Raw genomic sequence first — 6,027 nt, 5'->3', positions numbered from 1 at the left:
TTTTGAGGAATCTGTGACAGATCCACGCAGAAATGTTGCCACAGCCTCCTTGCTGCAGCATGAGTAATGTGACAGTGCTGAAGTCAAAAGTGTTCTGACAGCGCCTGACACAGGAAATATGTGGGATGGTACTGGAAGAAGATTAAAATGGTATAGTATGTGCGTTAATTTGTAGACAAAACTGAGTGAAGGTAGGAGAGCCTGAAGAGAAGTGTCCTTGGCCTGGAATTCTGCGTTTTAAGAAAAGTTCTCACTTTTTATGAATGGTTCTAGTGGGCTGTGAACGCCTTCGGTACATGATGCAAGAGAGAAATGAAACAGGCCAGCTGTCTGGGCTCTGCCACCTTGGCTGGGGAAGTGAATTCCGTGTCAGTCGCTGCCTGGTGTACCCAGCAAAGGCCCCTCACGTTGCAAGAGGAGCCAACACCCCAGGAACTGGGATGCTCCATCTTATCCACACTGCTGGCTGCAGGGACAGCTGCCTCCTCACAGCTGGGTGAGATGTTTTCATACCCAGGCTGAAGTTCTCCACGTAGAGTTAGGAGAAACCTCTCTTTGCAGGTCAAGAATTTGTACCAGCCAGGCTCCTGTCCAAGCAGTACCTGTGACTGCACTGTGATGCGTTACATACCAGTATGCTATAGACCAGAGCAAACTACTTCTGAGTCCACAGTCTTGCTGAATTTAGGCAGGTGGGGGAGTGTTATACCCATGGACCTCCAGAGAAGCCATAGACATGGGGATCAGATGGTTGTGAATGTGAGTTGATGTTAGTTGAAACGCTTGGACACACTCATTTCCTTACGTGCTGCTGCTTTTCTTGAATACAGTGTCTCGACACCTTTTGGGTTAATTTCTGTGTCTATCTTCACAACAGGGATTAACTCAAACTTCATTACTGATAGCCACAAGCAATTTAAAAAAAAACCCACAAAGTGCATCCAGGATACTGGATGTAGGTCTTGGGTGCCTTTAGTGTGGGTGGTGGGTCCTGACTGGCTGCAGGTTGCATGTGCAGAGGAGCTATTACTTGCAGCCTGTTCTGTGGAACATAGGAGTGGTGCGTGGTGCTGGTGAGCTGCTGATGGAGATACAGGACCGTTCTGCTGAGAGCAAGGAAATTGGCGATGAGGAGCAGATGTGCTGAAGGGCTTAGCAGCCTGTCTGGTTAGACCTGCGGCTGCCCAGGCTGCTTGGCTCCGCAGCAGGGACGTAGATTTTGCTTGTGCAGGCCTGGCAGAGCCAGGGCAGGATGAAGAGAGCAGTTGTGTTGGCAGCCAGAGAAGGGTCTGTCCCAAGTCTTCTCTGGCTTTCCTGTTTCCAGCTGGATAGATGTTTCCAAACGCCATTTAACAGCTGGTGTCCTCGGGGACTGGAGAGAAGTTAATGCTCTGACTCTGCCTCTCTCCCTTGCATATGGGGAGGTAACACAGGATGTCCTGCTTGGACCCTCGGCCGTCCTTGCAGGGAGGTTGGGGCAGCCCTGCTCGCTCTCGTTGGTTGGGGGTGAAGGCTCCTCTTGGATGTCTCTGGGAGCAGGGGGTCTGTCCCCAGTGGGGAGGCCCCAACTTGGGCTCTCGGTGCTGTGGAGAGCCTGGCAAGGGGAAAGGGACAGAAAAACAGACCTTGGCTTTTCTCCCTCTCCAGCCAGAGCAGCTGAAGGGCTGCCAAGGGCTGCACGGCAGGGAGAAGAAAGACGGCGTTCATGGGATCTGCGTGGCTCCGAGCTGCCGGGCTGGGAGCCAGGCACGTCAGCACCTGATGAGCCAGCTCAAGGAAGCGCTTCTCACTCCTTGCCATCTCCAGCTGAGCTCAGGACTTCTCCAGAAAAGCTGTGCTTAAGGGGTGCAGGGTAGCGAGGTCTTTCCTGCCCCACTGCGCTGCCTTTTCTGGGCTGGGCTGTCACCTGTGTGGGGCATTGCTTTGGCACCAGCGAGCTGAGGAGTCTTTCCCCAGGAGCCTGGCTCCTGCACTGCTGCCCTGGACAACGCTGCCTGAGGCAGATGCCCGGGGTCCCTCCTTCCTGCCTGTGTCCCCCAGCCTCTGTCAGTTTGGGGGGGCAGCCCTGGGGAACCTGGATCAGTCCCTTGCCCAGTTGTGCACTCTGTAAACAAGCAGCCTCCGGTCCAGCGCTGGCTGAGCTGAGGCTGCAGCAATGGTTCCCAGCGAGAGGTGCAGGGCCAGGCTGTGGGGACAATCCCTGGGGGCTGGGCTGTCTTGGCCTCCCACAGCTGGTTCCCACCCCTTCTCCAGGCAGGCTGGGGCACCTCGGTCCTTCTCCAGGAGCTGCTGGACAGAAGAGCCCTTGTGCAGCCCTTTGGGGAGGTGCCTGGTACCTGCTGGGGGAGACTTTTCCCCTTCCCAGCGAAGGATGGCTGGCCACGGCTGGGTCCTGCCCAGAAGTGTGTTGGTCTGACCCCTCTCCCAGCACAACCTGTCCCACCATCCTAGAAGAAGCAGGTGAGATGACTCAGAGCTTTGCTCCCTGGGGATGGCTCTGTGTGGGCTCTGGGAGCTGCAGGAAGAGGTGAGACAGGTCTGTGCCTGGTGCGTGTCCCTCTGGGAGGTGCTGCCCTGGCAGTGTGGCTTTTGTCCTGGGTTACCAGTCCAGGAGTTCAGCTGTGCTGGGGAAGAGGGTAACCGTGCTGGCCTGGGCTGTGGCAGAAGTGCAGTGTGGGACGGGGGGGATTTGGTGGCACTTCAGGTTTGGGGTCAGGATGCTTGTGACATCCTGGGGACACCAGCTGGGCTGGGATGAAATCAGTGTGGGTTGGCTGCGGGCTGGAGCAGCAGGTGGTTCCTCTCAGATAACACAGCACCAGGGGACGTCCCAATGGAGGGACCAGGGCTTGTGACTTAGGGCAGGGAGCAGTCATGCTGCCCGTGGGCTGGGCTGGGTACACGTGTGGGTCTCCCAGCGCCCAGCCAGCAGTGATGGTGGTGGCTGCAATGGGCCCTTGGGCTGGTACCCTGGAGGCCAGAGGGGCTTCCTGGAGATGTGTCTGTGTGCTGGCAGGGCTGCCCTTAGCCCTCTGCTTCCACAGACCCTGCAGCTGCTCACGAGCTGGCGGAGGGCCTGCGCGGGTGCCGATGTGCTCCGTGCACCCCAGCACAGTCATGCACAGTGGCAGCAAATGCAGAGGGTGCTTCAGGTCTAGTGGCTGAAAGTATGTGAAATGCATCCTGAAGGTGAGTGAGTAGCAGCTCATGCAGTTGAGAGGACTGTGGGATGCTGGGCTGGGTGGTAAGACCTTATGCCCGATGTGCTGTTGCTTTGGGAGGAGTATGGACAGGTATCTTGCTGACCAGCTCTGGAGCGAGAGAGAGGAGATGGCTACAGAGGGATGACACGGCTGCCAGTGGGATTGGGGTGCAAGGACAGCACAGGTGAGAGATTGTCAGCCCCTGCGTGATCCTGGGCTCCTAGTCCATGCATAGGGCTGGACCCTGAAGAAAGCGCTTGGCTGTTGCAAAGACAGTGCTGTGGGGCCAGTGTTTACCCTGCCACGGTGTGCTCTGCCCAAGCATGGGCTCCTTCTGGGCAGCAGCACTCCTGGGAATGCTGGGGTGGCAGGAGGCCAGCCTGGGCATGGGTTGGTGAACCTGTCCCCGTGTGTCAGGCAGCTCTGATGGGGCTGTGCTTGCCTTCCCAAAGCAGCTCTGCCCCCTGCCCTGACCCGCTACCACCTTCAGGGCAAGGAATGGGCTCTGTCTTCCAGCCATGAGTCTGTGTCAGAGCCTCTGCTTGGGGCTGGATTTGTGCTCTTATCCTGTAAGCCATTCCTACAAGAGCTGGCACATCCTTCCTGGCTCTTCCAGCAGCATCTCTGCTCCTTTTCCCACTCCGTCAGGTTTATCGGGTGGGTGATTGCCTGAGGTTCAATGTCAGCAGCTCTGCTTGCTATCAGGCCCTGTGGATTTAGGAGCTACAGGGAGGGAGGGGAGGAGCTGACAACTTTACCCTTTGCCTGCGTGTTGCAGGGCACAAGGCCAGCCCTCTTCCCGGACGGGCTGCAAACTGAGCCATGTTCTTCTGCTTCTCCAGCTTTTCCTGTGGGCTGAGGGCTGAGCCTGCCTTCCTGCTGCTGCTGCTCCACCGCCTTGCCCTCCAGCTCCCTGACCTGCTGTGCTTACACTTGCTGTGCTGTCAGTTTGGCCGCCTGGGTGCACTTTTGACTTGTTTTGGCTGTCTGAGCAGCACACCCCCCCCATTTCGTCATTGTTAGGGGTTCATGGCAGTGGGCTGTGAAACCCCCTCTTCCCCTTTTCCCTGCCCTGCTTAGTCCTGTGCACCCAGGAGGGATGATCCCTGTGGAGCTGGCTGTCTCCCCTGGCCCAGACAGCCCCAGCTCTGATGCTGCGCCTGGCCGGGATGCTCTGTGCCAAGCGCTGTCCCTGGCACGCCTCCACTATGGGGATTACAGAGGCACGGCACAGGATCCCAAAATCCTGTGCTGGTGCAGGGCAGAAGAGCTGGCTCTGCCCCGGGTGCTCTGGCAGGGACCAGCCATTTCCATCTGTGTAATGGAGACTGTAGCACAACCACCATCGGCCCACTCCTGGGATATTTTTAGGTCTGGCTATGCCGATGAGGGAGAGATGACAGGCTCGCTCCGCATCCAGACCACGAGATGCTTCTCCCAGCTGCAGCTGCCTGGGGCGATGAGAGGAGTGTGGGCCTCTGGCAAGGCTGCGCAGGGCCACGGTGTGCCGGGGGTTGAAGCCACAACCATACCCCCAGGAAAGGCAGCACCACCCGGGTGCTGTGGTTGTGGGCTTGCTGGGAGCAGCTGCTGGTGCAGGATTCCTCCATCCTTCTCCCTCTGGACTTGCATAGCTTCACTGCTCTTGAGAGAGCAGGTTAATGAATCCCCCAGATCTCACTGGCTGTTGAGCTTGAGGGTGTTTCCTGGCTTGTGAAGGAAAAGGAGAGAGGTATCTGAGCAGATGATGCCGTGGGACTCAAGCATGGGCAGCGACACACTTGCACGTGGTCACTTGCTGTGGCAGAACTGGAGAGCCCCTTCAGCTGAGGAGCTTTTCTTTTCTGTGGGGCCTGAGGCTCAGGAAAGCATTGCGGAGGAAGGGATCAAAAACTCCCCTTTGGGCAGAGCCCTGGGTGAGGACGGAGAGGAAAGAGCCGTGAGTCAGAGGTGACTCTGGGGTGAGATGCTGGAGGACAGGAGGGCTGGGGCAGGAGGCTGTCCCCTGAGGCCAGCCTTGTCTGCAGCTGATCCTCCAGCACTGCTGGGCATGCCTGGCATGAAGCGGGTGCCTGATGCTCTGAGCACACGCAGTGATGCATCACTGCTGGGAGGTGGCAGTGCCAAGCCACAGCTGTGTCCTGGGTGCTGGCAGAGGGAACGAGAGCCCAACGCTCCCAGCAGCGTGAGGGTCTATGGCTGAGTCGCAGGGGAGCTGGGCTGGGGCAGGCTGCTCTGCCCAGCTTCACACCGGGGCTCACGCACCATCCAGATGGGTTGTAGGCGCTGGACTCTGAACACGGGACCTTTCTGGGTGGCTGCGCAAATCGGAGATGCTAATCTATCTCATCCCCCAGGAACCGGTCTGCCAGTGAGGATGTCATTGGTACCAGCACCTCACTGTGGTTAACTTCCCCGTCCCTGCGTTGGAAGGACCAGTCCTGCTGCAGATGCAAACCTCCCTTGACTGGGTGCTGAGCCCCGGAAAGCTCCAGCCCTGAGCTGCCACCTCTGCCTGGCCCTGTGGACCTGCCAGCCTCCCCCAGCGCAGTGGTGGTTCAGGTGATGGCTGCAGCAAGTTCATACTCCCTCTGCTCTGGCACAGGGAGTTGGTTCCTGGGGGAGCAGGGTGCGGAAGCTTTGCTGCAGAGGCTGAGCTCTGTCCCTGCCTTCTTGCGGCTGGGTTGGGTGGGCTGCAGCTGCCTCCCAGCTGCGGTGTGTGGGGAAATGAGGGACCTGTTGGCCTGGCTCTTCCCCCGTGGTTGCTGGGCCAGGGGCAGAGCCCTCCGTGGCTGGCAGCTCTGCACACACCCTGTTTAGGACC

Source organism: Balearica regulorum, chromosome 8, assembly GCF_011004875.1.
Source record: "Balearica regulorum gibbericeps isolate bBalReg1 chromosome 8, bBalReg1.pri, whole genome shotgun sequence".
Lineage (NCBI taxonomy): Eukaryota > Metazoa > Chordata > Aves > Gruiformes > Gruidae > Balearica > Balearica regulorum.
The sequence above is the reverse complement of the archived record's forward strand: the minus strand, read 5'-3'. Positions refer to the sequence as shown.